At 32.8% G+C, this 19,240-nt stretch overlaps 1 pseudogene; it reads right to left on the reverse strand.

Annotated features, from left to right (window-relative positions):
* Positions 1–4,448: 4,448 nt before the first annotated feature.
* Positions 4,449–19,240, reverse strand: part of LOC149541756 (uncharacterized) — a 36,844-nt pseudogene continuing 22,052 nt past the window's right edge.

Below are 19,240 nucleotides of genomic sequence, written 5' to 3' on the forward strand. Positions count from 1 at the left end.
CATTTACTAATAGATTGTGGAAATCTGATAATGTTAGTTTAAAATTACAATCTATTACAATTATCATCTATTACAATTTTAATTTAATTCAGGAAAATACGATAATTGTAATAGATTGTAATCAAATTGTAATAGAGACATGAGAAAACAAAATTGTGGAAATCTGATAATGTTAGATTGTAATTAAAATTATCAACACTCCAAGTGCCATTGTAGTTTAAAATTAAAATTTGATAATTGTGTTGGTCAAATTTGGGTAGTGTGGTCGTAATGTCACAATTTAGTAGATTAATGTGTCAATTTGATAGTTTAGGATTTTTGTATTTGAGACTATATATCATGATAACATTAAGATGTGATATAAAATGTTGTATGCTCCTCCAACTCCAATTAAACTTACTCCACCTACAATTGTATTTTGAGGATTGCCAACATTCTAAAGATGGCCCATTATGAATCTTGGTGTTTTAGGACTATTTTTAGGGTTTTGTACAGAAGCTACTGGTGCATACATTGGTGAAGTAACCATTGACATTGCTTGCATTGTAATTGTCATAATTTTTTTCTTTTTTGCACAAGGTTTATCCATGCTAGTGCCAGTGGGATCAACTACAACTAGATTTGAAGATTAACAAATATTGTGTTGAGATGACATTCATAAGTAGAAGTATAATGTTTTTTTCTCTTTCTAGATGAATCATCTTCAATCTCATCAGAGAGTCCAATGATTGGTTTACTTCCTCTCTTAGATGGGTCTGGTACTGGAATTGGATTCCAAATCCCTTCACCACTTGCACAAATGGGCCCTATACCTGCATGACCCATTTTTTGTATCATAGTTGCCCCTTTATTATATGTTTATTTAATAGAATCACTCATTTGAAGATTAACAATATGCCAGCCCCTAGCTGACCCAGAATCTTGAATACTTTGAATGTCTCCATCATTTTTGAGGGCCTTTTGTCTTTGAATATCACTGTTAGTGCAACTATAAAATTCATATAGTAAAGTTAGATGCTCTTTATTCCAATAATTGCTAAAAAGTTCATCCTCCTCAATTTCCTCAAAACCCATTGAGGTCTTTGGCTCACCCAAATTTTGCCTTATTTTCTAAAAATTAGTCATCTTAGTTTGACACCATAATTCAGATTTGCACACCTCTTTAATTTCTTTTGGTATAGAACTCTTAGAAGGTTAAGATGCTTTCTTGTAGAAATTTAAGTATGTCAGAGGCTTTGATTCGTGTGACTTTGATATGTTCAATGTCATAATTTGGGATGACAATTCTTGCATTGAAATATTATTCTTTCTTGCATGTTTCTCCATCTCTTTCTTGACCTCATCCCACGAATCCGTGTTTTTTAATTTTTCTATCAATGACAACTCTTGATGTTGATATTTTCTTGTAGAGTTCCATTGGCAATAAGTCTTAATTTTGTTATGTTCAGTGGATCATAGTTCCAGTGATTGACAAAATCAAAGCCAACAAATTTTACCAATTCCTTTGCCACTTTGAAATCCTTTCTCTCAAATGTGAGGCCTCCAATTGTGAAAGACAAGGAAGGAAATATCATTTTCTTTTGCTATCCAGTGAAAAGTTCATCTGCGCTCTCTATCTACCATACATGTTTAGTGCAAAAACCTTTTCTGTAACATGCATTGGAAGTTTGCACAATTCAATCTCTAAATCGTAAAACCTTAAGACATTGTACTCTTCCATGAAGAACCAGTTAGCCAATTGAATTTGACTTCCTAGTTGAATGCAATTTTTTGAAGACACAGACAATCTATGTTAGGATTAAACCACGGATAGAAATAACAATTACATGCAAATATAACCAATAACATAAAATAATAGATCACATAGAAAAGAACACAAGGCACTAAGATTTAATGTGGTTCACCCAATCCTTGGGCTACGTCAACCAAACAGCAAGTCCAATAATTTTATGATCTAGTGATTACACCCTGATTACAATCCGTAATCCCTTACAACTCAATACCGCCGCAAGAACCAATTTTGCATCACACCTTATGAAACAATCCCTAACCCTAAGCCCTTTTATACAAGTATTTTAATAGCTTTAGGGTTATAATTAATAATTACATGTCGGCTCAAAATCTCGATAAAATAGGGCCCAATATTTTTTCTTCTTCGGGGCAATGCCCCAAACCCCAAAGAATTTATGAAGTGTTGGCTCACCATTTAACAGAGTTTGAATAACCAAATAGACATGGTAAGAATGCGTCTATGGGAAACTATCTCCAATAATGGACACAATTTACTAAAAACCTGGGCCAACTATAAGGCTACACTCCTTCACTTCAGGCTCTGTAAAACCTAGGCAGGTAAACCTCTTAAGATCTGATCATGTGATCAGTGCAATGAGCATAATCAAGATCTAGAATAATAGATGAAACCCCTAAATCTTCTATACTTAACCTAGAAATCAAAAGCATGAAATAACCAAGAACATGACTCATGAAACTGGTAAGCTAAGTGTGGGTTAAACTTTGAATAACTTTCAATATGAAAGGGGAAATGTTTGATTAATGATGTTGATTCAACACAATCTCAAATATGTAGCAATATAACAAGTGATCCTATAACTGATCAATGCCTAATCCATTGGGCAATTCCATGAATTCAAGACATAAATCTGTGATATCAGGACATATTTGATATACCCAGACATCAGATTTGTCTAATCACCTTGTGATTCAGACATCAGTGTTCATTTAGACCTCATTCTCACGAAATATCCTTCTCAACATAACCAGTAACCCTGTCAAACACACCAAGCATTTACTTGGCCCTTTGTTCCAACAAAAAAATACATTAGACATACAACCTGAAGGGGATGCAAATGGATCTCAGATCTTTGTTCCAAGACCACATAAGATTATAGATTATTGAGACAGGAGACAAGAACTAGAATGAAACTAATGAAATTCTTGCTCACATGTATTCATTTCCTTGAAACAATACAATCAAATGCATGAAATTAAAACATGAAACAACCTAACAGATCTGAACTATCTGTATTATCTCTACAACTGCTATTCACATGAGAGAATTATGCTGAAAAAAATGATGTCTCAGTATTGGGAATACATCGAGACTGAAACCAAAACCTGATATCATTGTAATGTGCAAATTTTCTCCAAAAAATTGGAACCTCTACAATGAGAAAGAATGAGAAAGATATAGGAAGAAGGAATTCTCGGATCTATTGTGCAACTGACATGTGTCCACTTGAAATTCCCTCTCTTTTCCATGAAAAAAATCTCTCTAGTCTCTCTCCCCAAAAGGTGAATCAAATCCTTTCACTTTACCTCTCAAAGGCATCAAATATCTTAGAAATTTGATCATGAAAAAATGTAACTGATTTTTAATGCCAAAGTGAATTCACGGTAAAAAGTGAAAATTACTTCAATGTGACCTCCAAAATGCAAGAAAATTGTTTAAGTTTGATTTTCTCCACATTCAGATCCCAACAAGCTTTTAGAACTTCCCTCTAACCAATTCTGATGCTCAATGATCAAATTTTGCTTGTTCTGCTACCAATGCCCTAAGAATCACAAATTGGCCTATAGACTGAACCGGTGAACACTTGTGTAAAAGTTGACTTCATATTTGAAAAATTTAGCTTGTTCCGGTTTCGGTGGTATATTGGAGCGCCCATTTTCGATAAAAATCGCCCCAGTTATGGTTATTTGAAGTTCATGCCTCCATTTATAGATTTGCACAAATAAAAGAATGAAATTGAAAAATTTAAAATATTCCATGGTTTAAACTATAGAAACATTATAATTTGAAACCAAAATTTTCAATTGTAGAATGGACGTGTAGGGACAGGGATATTTTATTTTAAAAAATATTCTCATATCCCCTCACCCAATCAGACAGTGCCAATTGTCAGCATAGGACTAGCCATTGGACGCAAGCGGGACCCACATGTCATTATGACTCTGGCCGAATTCTTGAATCTTTCGGCCACTCGCCGTGTCCCTCACCAAAATTTCTCATCATTTTCTAGTGGCGACATGGCGACCACCAAATTCTGGCAACTTTTTCGACCAACCTCCTCTGTCCACATCAACGCCATGTCACTACGCCACATCAATAGTTTCCAAGTCATTTTGATTAATCGACGAGGAACTCTGCTTGGCGAGATAACAAGGACCACATGATCAAGACATGTGGCAAAATCTTGGTGCATCTCACCACATCATCATCTTTGCTTTTTCGTTTAAAATTTAAACTAGGTGTGACTTGTTGCTAGCTGGCCAGCCACGGGCTCCACCTTGCACCAAGCAGCTTCCAAAAGCCTTTGTCCTAAGACACTATTCATAGTGTGTGCATTAGTATTTAAATATCAAAAAATCCCCTCACACAGGTGATGTGGGATAATGGCCTACTAGTTTCCCCCTTTATCACTGTGTTTTTATCTGCTGTGGCTTCTCTTTTTTGACAGGCGCATCCAATTCTTTGAATGCGTGGTTTGCTTGATTTTTAAAATGCTCTCTGGTATTGAACTTGATAAGTGGTTTGAGGATATGTCCAAAACTTGAAGCTGCTTTAGCTGCCCAAATACTGCTGGAATGTTACGCCCAAACTTATTTTGCCTCATCACTAGAATTGCAACTTTGGGAGCTTTCCAATTGACTTTGGAATCCACCCTTTCAATGAATTTTTCCCTGTATCCAGAAATAATAAATCTTTGCAGTTTGAGATTGAGTGAGGGAATGATCCACTAAGCTTATTTTTCTTCAGAACCAGTGACTGCAACATGCTTAGCTGACCAAACCTAGATGGTATCTTTCCCTCCAAATTGTTATTTCCCAAATTCAATACTTGAAGCACTGAATAATTTGCTAGGCTTGGGGGAATTGTTCCATTCAAATTATTATTTCCTAAATTTAACATCTGAAGATCAAGACCAAGCTGCAAGGTTGGATGAATATTTCCTTTCAGCAAATTGTCATTGAGTAACAACACTAACATGGTAGAAGGCCACAGTGATGGTATGTGTTTGGAAAATGCATTGCTTGACAAATCCATGAACTTCATTTCGCCCCAAACTAAACTAAATACTAAAAGATCACCTTGCAGATTATTTTCCGTAAGATTGATGAACTCAAGACTCATTTCTAGTAGCCATGTGGGAATTTCTCCTTGAATATTGTTGTGGGCCAATTCTAAATAATAAAGTGAAAATTGTGTCAAGATCTAGAGGGGAATCTAGCCAGCCATCTCGCATGATCTCAAATACAAACTCTATTAGCATCATTTTCTTCTTTGAATGCGTAAGGCCTTGCCATTTCTTTTCAAAGGTGGTAAACAAATAAATGAAATAACACAAAGGTTCAAAAAAGACTTTGTGTGAGGCTCCCTGTTCATCTCTGCCTTCAGTGTGTGTGTATTTTTATTTATATGCCGGCTGCTCATCAATTTTAATTAAAACCCTCTGTCCATTTAGAACGCTAGCTGTTCTAAATGCACTTACGCTAAAATTCCACACCAAAATATTTGAGTCCCTCTCATTTGTACTATTTTCAAACTTTAAAATTTCAAATTATTAATGCCATCAAATATCATTAACTTTGGGAAAATGTATGGTCGAGTGTTTAATAATTAAAATTAGCATCTCCCAATTATAACATTTGGAAAATGACATTTGTAATGGTGTTTCCATCTTTTCTTTCATTGAAACCATCTATTTGTTTTTTGTTAATCTTCTTGTCCATCTCTGTGATCCACATAAATAGCTTTGCTAGAATTTCAAGAGCAATATAATCACAAAACTCTGCTGGACTAGCAAAATTATTCGGGCCCCAAAGTGGGTCCGGTTACAAATTTTGCATTTCAAACACTTGACCATCACAAATCAATCCACTGACCATACTAAACTGACTAAAATCAGAATCAATCACTGAATAATCAATTATAACATACATTTTAATGCTTTTTGCAAGCTGTGAGATTTGTGCTAGGAGGCCCACCAGCTGGCCTTAAAAATTGATTCATTCAAGTAACTAGGCCATAAAAATTGGCATGAGTGTTCAATCCTGCTTGCTCTACCATACTGCAAGTTCTTAGCCCATGACGAACTCTCAGTCAGGAGATTTTGCCGAACATCCATACTTCAATTATCCTTTAGGCAAACAGTGTTAAAAAACATAAACTGGGCTCAGGTTCAGCATTATAAACTAGGTTATTGATCACTTGGGGTTGTAAAAACAAGGGCATAGGTTCTTTTCCATGATGAGAATATAATTTTTTCATTTGGGCTCATGAAAAATCACAAGATGCATTTGGCGAATTTCTAAAAACAGGCACTTGGAAATTTTAACTGGGAAATGTGTCAAAAAGTGGTTTTTGGTAAACAGATGGACATAAGAAAGTATGCAGATGGATTCGTCATGACTTGAGAATTGGCATACTTCAAGGATTTTCAGCAGACAACGTGATGGTACAATCCATTTAGACTTACCAATCATAGGATCAAAGTTATAATATTTCGAATAGGGGTACAGATCAATCAGGATACCTTAGCCGTAACAAAACAATATAAATTGAGTTTTTAATCATGTTGGCAAATTGATCAAATGGATTTGTCATGATCTCAAAATTTGAACATATGAAGTGTCTGACCCCTGAAACATAATGCAAAAAAAATTTCTTTATTTGGGTCAATTGGGTCAAAGATATCATTGGTCGAACAGGGCTTCTCAGAATTGTGAACAACTATACAAATGCACAAAACAGTAAATGACCAACTTTGAGAGGTTTGAAACCTAGTCAAACAGACTCAAAATAACTTGAAACTTGGAATGTAGGTTCTTTGGTATGGTCACTAAGCACTTCCAAAGTGGTGGGTCATGAAACATTTTGGATAAAAGATATTCAAATGCAAATTGGGCCTTTGGTCGCTATTTGACATTTTGGCAGAATTGCAAATTTTGACACTAGCTCAAAATGAGACTTCGCAGAATGGTTCGAAACGTCAGTTTATCATTATAGAACATATAGATAGGTTGGATGAAGGGTGTTAGAAACATAAAACACCACTTGGGGCTCAAAGGTATAGCCGGGTACAATCTCATTTAAAAGCGCTCATAGGGCTCAATTTTCTCAACAGTGCTCAAAATTCAGGCTACAATTTTGAGTGCCAACAAGAAGTATGTATAGTACTTTCCTAATCAGTCACCACAATCTAACAATCTCCCACTTGGGGACTAATCAGGCTCCACACTAAACAACAATCTCCCACTTGGAGACTGACCGTGTAGTAATACCGCTATCACATGGGGCTCCCACTGGATCAAACCACCCTGGACTCTACTATTCTTTTATTCATATTCATCTAGAAGAACTCCCTTGTTACTACCTTTGTCAACATATCTGTTGGATTGTCATTGGTATGTATCCTCTCTAGCTTTAACTATCCATCCTCCAAAATTGATCGAATGAAATGGTACCGCAACTGTATGTGTTTGGTCTTTGAATGCAGAGCTGAATTTTTTACAAGATGAATGGCGCTCTGGCTATTTGTGAACAAATTAATTATCCTTATGAGGATGTCCCAATTCTTGCAAGAAGAACTAAATCCATATTATCTCCTTGGCTGGCTCTGTAGTAGCTACATATTCTATCTCTGTAGTGGATAAAACATTAACCTTTTGTAACCTAGAAACCCAGCTCACAACTGCCCCACCAATAGTAAAGGCATAACCTATAGTACTCCGCCTGGTATCAATATCTCCTGCCAAATCTGAGTCAACATAGCCCTGTAAATCAGTAGTAGAGCCCCCAAAGTGTAAACACTTATTGGATGTTCTTCTCAAGTTTTTGAGAATCCATTTGACTGCATTCCAATGTTTAATTCTTGGATAACTCATATAACTGCTAACAACTCCCACTGCATGTGCAATATCTGGCCTAGTACATACCATAGCATACATCAAGCTTCCTACAACTGGAGCATAGGGTACCTTGGACATCTTATCCTCCTCTTCTTGTGTCTTGGGACACATCTCCTTAGTCAACTTCAAACATTCTCCATAGAGAAACATTGCAAAATCTTCTCCACATAATCAACTTGAGATAGCGTCAATGTTTTGTTCTTCCTATCTCTGCAAATCTTCATACCAAGGATTTTTTTTGCTACCTCCAAATCCTTCATAGCAAATGCATGTGCTAATTGGCGTTTCAACCCCTTAATGTGATCCATGTTAGACCCAACTACAAGCATACCATCAACATATAAACATAGAATAATGTAGCTGTCATCATCCAACCTCTTAAAATAAATAAAATGATCTAAATGACACCTATTGTAGCCATGCTCATGCATAAAACCATCACATTTTAGATACCATTACTGAGGTGCTTACTTCAAGCCATATAAACTTTTCTTCAATTTGCACACTAAGTTCTCCTTACCTTTGACCACAAATCCTTGTGGCTGAGCCATATATATCTCTTCATCCAAATCACCACGAAGGAAGGCTGTTTTAACATCAAGCTGCTCTAAATGCAAATCTTCAGTAGCCACAAGACTTAAAACAGTACGAATAGAAGTCATTTTAACAATAGGAGAAATATCTCATTAATGTTAATTCCCTTTTTCTGTGCAAATCCTTTTACAACTAACCTGGCTTTAAATCTTTTCTTACCTCCTTCCTCTTCTTTTAACCTGTAAACCCACTTATTCTGTAAAGCCTTTTTACCTGCAGACAACTTGCACAAATCCCATGTCTTATTCTTCAGCAAAGAGTCCATTTCATCTTGCATTGCAGACTCCCATTGAATCTTAGTATTCACCTGCATAGCTTCATCATAACTTTCAGGTTCACCAACATCAGTAACTAAAATAGAATACAAAGAGGGAGAAAATATTTGTGGAGGTCTAATTTGCCTTGTTGATTGTCTAACATTCATCGGTATGTGTGGTATTTGTTGTTGCGGGTGCTACACATCATGAGGAATGGTTAGAACATCAGCTTTTGGAGTATCATCCAACACTACATAATCATCTTCTTTCTTCTCATATTGCTGCAATAGATCTTTGTACAACACTTTCTCATTGAATATGATATCTCCGCTTCTTACAATTTTATGATTTTCAAAATTTCAAAGCCTATAACCAAACTCATTAATGCCATATTCAACAAATACACATTTCTTTGACTTAGCTTCTAGCTTGGTTCTATTTTTAGAATCTATGTGAGCAAATGCTTCACAATTAAAAGTTTTGAGAAAAGAATAACTCACCTTCTTACCAATCCATGCTTCCTTTGGAATACCATAGCCCAAAGGAGTAGAGGAACCTCTATTAATAAAATATACCATAGTATTGACAACCTTCACCCACATGTGTAAGGGCAACCCAACATGCAACCTCATGCTCCTTGCACATTCCATCATAGTCCTGTTCATGCATTCAACCACTCCATTTTTCTGTGGAGTCCTTGGAACAGTTTTCTATCTACGAATACCATTAGTGGAGCAATAATATTCAAATTCATGATTGCAATACTCACCACCATTATCAGATTTGAGACATTTTAATTTTTTACTAGTCTCATTTTCAACCAAGCATTTTCATTTCTTAAAAGTTTGAAATACATCATATTTCTGTCTAATGAAATAAACCCATACTTTTCTAGTTGCATCATCAATAAATGTAACATAGTAATGAGAGCCACCAAGAGAAGATACCAGAGCTAGTCCCCATACATCGGTATGCACAAGCGCTAATTTCTTCCTTTTATTTTCCTTCCTAGTCTTTGTAAAACTCACTCTCTTTTATTTTCCATACACACAACTTTCACAAAAATCCATATTAATACATTTCAGACCTAGTAAAAATTTCTTTGAATTAATTAATTTCATACCTTTCTCACTCATGTGCCCAAGTCTGTTGTGCCACAACGCTGTATCAGAATCTACAACAACTATTTGTTCTCCCTGCTCAACTGCAACAATTGTTCCTCAACATTCATTTTTCTTTGAAAAAATTAAAGTAGAAGGAACAATATGACCTGTACAAAGATATAAGGTGCCTACTTTCACACTTTTTTCTACTACAAGGGAACTTTTATAAACCTTCCAATTTTTATCATTAAAAGTAACTACACAATCCTCATCATCGAGTTGCCCTATTGAAATTAAATTCTTACTCAGCCTTGAAACATTTCTTACCTCATGTAGTAGCCAATGATTCCCATGCTGCAACTTAATCTTAATTTTTCCCTTTCCAACAATCTGACATGGTTCATTATTCCCCAAATAAACAAGCCCAAAATACCCTTGGACATAATCAATGAAATAACCTCTATGAGGTGTAGCATGAAATGAAACACTAGAATCTAAAACTCATGAATCATCAATACTTTCTAAAGATAGAAGCAAAACATCCTCTTCAGATTTGTTACTTAACACATTTGCCTCCTTGTCTCCATCTGATTTATCTCCTTCATTTTTCTTTCAATTCTAGCAATCTTTCTTTTTGTGCCCTAATTTCCCATAGTACTAGTAGTCATTTGGTCCTCTCGATTGAGACCTCCTCCCTTTTGACTTTCCTCTTTATTTTCCACGATTTCCAGAATTACTTCCTCTTTTAGTCGTTCTGCCCTTGCTTTGTGCATTCAAAGAACTTCTTGATGTAGATCCACCTGAGGTTTTCCTACGAGTTTCCTCACTCAAAATAACATCGATCACAACATCATATTTTAGGGTACTAGATCCAAAAACAAAATTACTCACAACCATTACCAAGCCATTCCAGCTTTCAGGCAAAGAACACAAAATCAAGAGAGCCCTAATTTCTTCTTCAAAATTTATACCCACAAAAGATAACTGACAAGTAATAGTATTAAACTCATTTAAATGATCAGTAACAGATCCACCTTTTGCCATTTTCATATTAAATAAATGCTTCATGAGAAATACCTTGTTTGAAACAGAGGGCTTTTCATATAATGTTGTTAGGATTTTCATCAATTCTTCTATCGTCTTTGCTTTTGTAATATTAAATGCCACCGATGGTGCTAGGCATAATCAAATGCTTCCAAGTGCCTTTCTGTCTAAAAGATCCCATTTATCATTTGACATAGATCCCTGATTCTTGGCTTTGCTTTCCAACAACTTCCATAAATCCTTCTGATAAAGATAGTCTTCCATTTGCATCTTCCATAACTGAAAGTTCTGCCCATTAAACCTATCAACCCTCAGCTTACCCTCATCTGCAATTGCTCCCACTCAACCGTAAAACTTTCTTGTAGAGGATAAATAAAGAAAAACTAGGCTCTGATACTACTTGTTAGGATTAAACCACGAACATAATAACAATTACATGCAAATATAACCAATAACAGAAAATAATAGATCACATAGAAAAGAACACAAGGCACCTAGATTTAACGTGGTTCACCCAATCCTTGGGCTATGTTCATCAAACAATAAGTCCAATATTTTTATAATCCAGTGATTACAACTTGATTACAATCCATAATCCCTTACAGCTCAATACCGCCACAAGAACCAATTTCGCATCACACTTTATGAAACAATCCCTAACCCTAAGCTTTTTTATACAAGTATTTTAACTACTTTAGGGTTATAATTAATAATTACATGTCAGCCCAAAATCTTGATAAAATAGGGCCCAATTTTTCTTTCTTTCAGGGCAATGCCCCAAACCCCAAAGAATTTATGAAGTATGTACATTACTTTCCTGATCAATCACCACAATCTAACAATCTAAGCATCAAAGTGCCTATAATTTTTTGGTAAATAGGTGCCAAAAAGAAGTCTACAAAATGGTTGTAGTTATTATTGTTAGTAGTCATCCTCATGTTATGTGTCCACTCATATATTGGACTTGGAGTCTTTGATTTATAGACCTCAATATCAAGCTTGTTGTTCTCTATCTCAAATATTGGGTGATTCTTTGCTAAAAGAGGGTAGAAAAAGTAACTTGTGAGCCTAAATGTCTTCATCTTGCCTATAGTTGTACTTTGTTAAAATCATTAGTAATTGTTCTTGCATAGATTCAACAATGTGCTAAACAAAATTATATCTTACTTCTACCTTCTCAACTGACTGACCTCAACAATGGATATTATAAATCATTTCAAAAATGCTGGCCCCCACTTCCTTGTTATTGTCCAATCCTAGACAAAATGATAACAAAGAAATAGTATTTTGAACCCATGACACAAAAATATCATACTAATAAGGAGGCTTATGGTCTATGTCCAGTGTAACAGTAACACTAATATGATCAATAGAAAACTTCGAGTTTATTAAACCCTTAATATTTAAATCTTGAAAAACTCCATCTAGTTTTTCATAAGCCTTTGCTAGTTTATCCAAGTTAATGTGCTTGTTAAAGATTTCCAGTTTAAACCCTAGCTCTAGGTCTAACAGAGTGAAAAATTCACTTTCAATTATGGATAAGATTTCCTCCTAAGTGTTTTGGTTTACAATTGCCCTTCTATTTTCATCATAATTCTGAGCACATAGCATTACAATTTCAGGGTAAGGGAATACTTTGGGTACATCGAGGTTTGCTAATCCAGTAACCAAAGCAACTAGTTTATTTGTATACATGTGTACGAATACTTTTGTTATATTTGTAATAATTTCTCCCCTTTTGTGGATCTTTCAACTTATAAAACAATGAATGTCTAATTCCCATAATTTCTAAATCTCCATGGATAAAATGATAAAAAATTATCATGACATTCATCGGTAAAACCTGGAGTTTGCAGCACTTGCTTGATTTCTATAATGTCTTTCTTTTCCTTTATGCTTGCACTTGTACTAAAAGTTTTTGACTTTGTTTTGCCCATGCCTACTACTAGTTATTACACAAAATTATTCTTCAAGCCCTATTTAAAAAAATTGTAAAGTGTAAACCTAAGACAATAAGAATCAAGGTTTTTATTGCTGCAAATTTAATTTTTTAAATTTAAATACCCAGAATTGAGAATTGAGATTCGATAATACTAGTGCTAGCAGATACTCAAATAATTAGTGTTGTCTTGTGATACTCAAGTTTTACACTTTTAGTCTTCAGAACACGCAATGAAATTCAGTCAGTCTTTGAAAACTTGAAATTTGAAAACCCTATAGTATCAAACTCTCGACTTCAAGAACTCTAAACTTCATACTCTAAAAATATAAAAGGTTAATAGTTAAAAGTTAAAATGTAAGTATTAAGTATTTAATGGTTTTAACTACTTTACTAATACTATGTACAATGTACATGTAAACGACATCAAGACTCAATAATGTACATAATTATAATAATAAAAATTAAAAATTAGTTACATTAATATACATTTGAATTTTGAAATTTGCTCATTTTGAATAAATTAATTAATAAAATCGAACTTAATAATCAATATGATTTTCAGGTCAATTTGTGGAATGCTATTGTTGTTGTCAAGAGTCATCTGGAATCATGACACTTGTCAAGGACATGTGTCCTTGACACGTGTCACAATTATGGATGTTTCTTAACAACATTGATAGCATTTCCAAAATTTACCTAAAATTTATCTCGGGTTGTTGATTTGTCTTTTACTTAATAGTTGCCGAGCCGTGATTATCTAATAATTTTTTTGAAAGACTAAACATAATTATTATTAATATTAAGTGAGTCCTCACACTTAATTGATCTTTGCAATGACCAGACATGTGTCCCAATTCTGGATGAATCTAGGCACATGGGAAAACATTCTCCAAATTGGTCTGAAATTCATCTCGGGTTGTTGATCTTTCTTTTAATCAATGGTCGGGACTCAGACATAAGTTATAACTATAAGAGACTATCTTGGACTACATGTGTAACGATTTTGGGTAGTGGAATGTTCTCACAAACACATGTCATGATTTTGGACGATTCTTGACAACAACAATAGCATTCCCAAAATTTACTCGAAATTCATCTTGGGCCGTTGATCTTTCTTTTAATCAATGGTCAAGAGTCGAGACTCGTACATAACTATAACTTCTAAGAAATAATCTTCGACTACATGTGTCCTGATTTTAGGTAGAAATACAATTTAACTTTAATCTTTTAAATTTGGCCCAAAATAGAGTCGCAGTCATTGTTCTATCGTTCATTGAATGGTCTAGATCAAATCGTGAATCGTTAAACCTTTCACATAACTAATATTAATTATTTAAATTATAATTTATCTTATTGTTGCATAATGCAAATTAAAACTTAAATCACAAAGTGCAGTAACTAGTTGCAAACATAAAAATTATTTGAAGTTCTTGACAATTTCCAAAATCCATGATTTGGATGAATAAAATTAAACATGTAAAATTAATGAAACATCAAAATTTCAAAAATATAAAATTATAATTTATAATTTTCAATCAATTATCATTCATCGATCATTAATTGCTTGATAATAATAACTTGATTTAATAATCGTAGCATTTTTACTTAATTAAAATTAATTTAGATTATAATCAATATTTGCTAAATTGCTTCAGCTTGATAATAATAAGTGATAACTTAATTTAAATTTAAATAACCGTGACATTTTTTATTTAATTCAAAATATGATAAAAAGTTAAAAATATTATGATGATCATGATATTTAAATAAATTTACATTTCAAAATAGGAAGAAATGAATAAATAAATTAATATTCAACATTTTATATGAATATTTATATATAATTTATATTTTGAACTTTTTATTTTCAAATCAAAATCAAAATTAATTTAGATTATAATCAATATTTGCTAAATTGCTTCAGCTTGATAATAATAAGTGATAACTTAATTTAAATTTAAATAACCATGACATTTTTCATTTAATTCAAAATATGATAAAAAGTTAAAAATATTATGATGATCATGATATTTAAATAAATTTACATTTCAAAATACGAAGAAATGAATAAATAAATTAATATTCAACATTTTATATGAATATTTGTATATAATTTATAATTTGAACTTTTTATTTTCAAATCAAATTTCTATATTATCTATACAATTTAAATTGCACAATCATTGATCAGGATTCAGGATTCATGATTTTACATGTATCATAAGTTTAACTTTAACAAACTATTATTTATTTATTTAATATTTTAAATAAATTAATAATAGTTAAACCTATTATAATTAATAACTATTAACTTGCATGGCTCTGACCCCTGTGTTCATATATTATCAAATTTTACAGGTTTTGAAATTTAATAGTCATACATATACATATTATAAATTTACAAATTTTTATTGGATAATTTTTTACTATAAATCGTTAATCAAATATGAAACAATAAAGGGATTGTTGAAACCTTTTTTTGTTTCTAACTTTATAACTATTAATAGTAAATGTTCTATAACAGAGTCATAGAGTAACATTTCAACAGTGCATTGAGAAGCCAAAAACAAAGTCGTAGACTAATAGGAACAACAATTTGAGAAGCCAAAAACTATTATTTTTATTGATAATATTTGAAAGTGTACAATGCACATACTACTGATTCATAGCATAGATGTTCAAAATAGTTAATTAAATTAGCTTGGTTTTACTATTTTACAATTTACATTAAAGAGCAAGGCCCAATCCGAAGAAAAATAGATATCTTAAATTTTTTTTTTTGCCCAAAGGGAAAGGGTCAAGAAAATAAGGAATTGGGAACTAGGGAATAGGGAGCATCAACAGGTTGAGGGGCTGAGGGCTTGAATCCTTCAATCAAAAAGGTCTTCAAGCCCCTCCATGAGCAATCCCTTCGAGAAGATGATGTCGCTGAACTTGTGCAACCATGTGAAGTTGGTCTCGCTAACATCATCCAACAACAATCACTTCCATAGAAAATCCCTCTCAAGTTGTGTCCACTTCCGATGGCGTGTCAATTACTGTTCATTCATGTCGAGCAAGAAGGGATGCTTATGTACAATGCTCCCTATGCCTTGCTCCCAACACTTATTTTCTATGTTTTCAAAAGGGATGCCAATGCCTAGCCTCGATACCTTCTCGACCAATACAAGAATTTTAATGTCATCTTCTAAAAATGTTTCCTTAAAAATATTACGAAGACATATCAAAATGTCTACTTGATTACCTCCAAGGTTGAAAAGAGATGCGAGGAAGCAGGAGGTAATATTTGTGGACACACAACATCTCTTATCATTTCTTAAGAATTCATGGCCGAGAACCATGAACAAAGCATGGCGGATAAAAGGACCTTGGGCATCTTCCTTGCAAACAATGACTAGGACATCGTCAGGTATCATGCCCAAAAAGGGCTTTTGTAGACCCATTATGGTGCATTTCAGGCAAATTGGTGTATCCATGATAATTACAACCCTAGTCCCTAAGATTCTAAGTAACTCTGCAAACTAAGAAACTCTGCAAACCAAATTGAGATTAAAGAATTTGAGAAATGATAATGAGAGAGGAATTGAAGAGGCTATTTAACGGTAGTTGCGTTAAATTGTTTGGCATTCATGATCTTCCATATCTTACTTTTTTGTATTCCTATTAATTTTCAAGTGTGCAAAATGTACTCACATTAATGTCGGACAGTCAGATTGCCTACTTAGGTGGCTATAAATGGAATGTAATAATTGTAACTATCAGTACCACATTTATGATTTTAATCTTGATGTGATGTTCACTACATTCCAGTTAATGGTTTCTATGCAAAACTTGTCATGTGTCTCCATTTTGAAGAATTTCATGTGACTCTAGGTCTTTTCAAGCAACTAGCCCCAAAATACATCTTCTATCATTGATCTCTAATTAGTAAATGGTCAATAAAACTATTGTATTAATGATACAAAAGTGACAGTAGCCAACTTGATAATGGTAACATTGATGTAATGACATTATTAATTATAGACCTAAGACAATACATAAGTTGAAGTGACTACTTAGTGGTTAGTACAGTCACTAGCCAATACAAGCTTTCAGATTCAATTTTTTAGTTTACCACTAAAGATTAGCCAAGACCATTATTATTCATTTTCTTACAAAACAAATAATTCACCTCTGACATTACAATCCCATTTTTGGCAAGGAAAAAAAAAGCCATCATTTGTTAATCTGTTAGCAAGAAAAAAAATTATTCACCACTTTTAAAATGACTTTTGCTAGGGTAAGAAAAAAATTGCTAACATATAATATTTTATTTCCTTACATAGAACAAAAAAATCGCCCTCAACACAAAAATTTTCCCACCCACGAAATGTTGGATTCGTTAGCATTTTACTTGCATTTTTTTTTCGGTAGGGGTTTCTTAAAGTTATTCCTAGACATGACTATTTTGTAATTGTTTTGGTTGATAGCTTTCTCGAATGACTAGGCATTTCTACTCTCACAATTTTTTTGGATTCCTTTAATATAAATTATGGTCTCTTATCTTCTCACAAATAGTCTTTATTCAAGGTGGTCCATCTAGTAAAAGGTACTAAAAATTCTTTTAAATCCATTATTGCCTTTCCTCATGACTACTATGGTTCAAGTGCATGGGGGTATTCTAGTTTGATGGTTTGGGATTCTTTATAAATCCCCATTGCTTTTGTATTGATTATGCAATCTTTTTTTGGTCAAGACCATTGCTCATTAAAAGCCATGTCCTCATTAAAGAGTCTTCTCTTTATTGGTTTTGGTGGTCTCACATCTTGTGAGCTACTCCTAAATTTTAGGCTAGTTGGTCATTTATAAGAGTCCAAGCCCTCTTCCAATTGATCTAATTAGAACATAAAATGAAATAAAAAAACAATTGGACAACAAAGCCAAATTTTTTCATATAGTAAAGAAAAAAATAATATTTATTATTCATATAATTGTTCTACAAATTTAAGCAACTCACCAATTGCTCTCAAAATAAAGCTATTTCTAATATAATACTATAATGAATCCACAAAATCATTAAAGAAATCTAGACTAGAAATATAAAATATTAGTTTGTAAATAAAAAACTACTAGCTTTGGAAGATTGCTGCAACACAGGAAAATGTTAGTTGCCAACACAAAAACTAAATGTAGAACAAGTGATAATACTAGCACTTGCACCTTTGAAGGGTGCAAGAATTACGTCATTAATGTAAAACCTTTATTATTATTATTTTAAGATTTCATGGTTCTCGAAGAAGATTAAGGATGACGACAAGTGAACTAAAAGTACATTTTAATAATTCAATTATCATGAATGGAGAAGTGTGATTGAAAATGATGGCTATTTGATAATTATTGTTTATTTTGATTATAATTTTTGAAGCATACTCACATTTTAAATTCAATATCTTATATTAAAATAAGAAATCTTTAGACTAATCTAATTATAACATGTGTAACAATTATAAGATATACACTTTCAACTATTGTAAATATAAAGAATTAAAAAATGAATAAAAACAACATCTTATAATTAATTTTTCCACAAATCAACTTAAAATTAAAAAGGTAGAGAGAATAATTGAATGGAATAAAAAAGACAAAATAAACATTTAAAAAGTGTATATTAATAAAAATGGTGAATATTAAGAAAATAATTAGACTTCTATTTTAAAATGAAATTAAAATTTAATAAAATGATTGAATATTTAAAATTATAAATTTAGATGATGATATATCACAAAAGATTATTAGAATTAACAATATTGTGTGTATGCCTTGAAGTGTATAAATATTTCTAATTATAATTATTTGATAAATATTACTTAATATTTTAAAAAAAATTTCATTATGAAATTTTAATTGTAAGAAATATTTATTTATTTTCTTTGAACATAAAATATTATAAAGGGTTCAAAGGAAAGAGAGAAGGATAGTGAAGTAGAGAAACAAAGATACAATGAAGAAGATATGGAATTAGAAGATTAGATAATCAAAGAGTTAATAGATGAGGGTGAAGACAAGATAGAATAAATAAATTAAAATAACGATTCTTATTTAATAGATAATCTGGATATTTCTATAAACCAGGAAGGTTTTAGAACTCCAAAATGTGGCAAAAAAAAAATGAAGAGAGGAAGGGAATCACTTAAAGAACTAAGAGAGGTAGGTGGACTTGCAAAAGGAGAAAAAAAAGATATTTGAAAGACTTCCTAAATGTAGGGAAGGGGAAGAGCCTTCCCAGCAATCAATGAGGATCACAACATGGAATGCTAGGGACTTGAATGCACCTAGCAAGCAACAGTTGCTAAAACACAATCTAAATTTATTCAAATAAGATATAATATTAA

Source organism: Cupressus sempervirens, chromosome 8 (genome assembly GCF_028749045.1).
Source record: "Cupressus sempervirens isolate cs-2001-9-10 chromosome 8, ASM2874904v1, whole genome shotgun sequence".
In the NCBI taxonomy this organism is placed as follows: domain Eukaryota; kingdom Viridiplantae; phylum Streptophyta; class Pinopsida; order Cupressales; family Cupressaceae; genus Cupressus; species Cupressus sempervirens.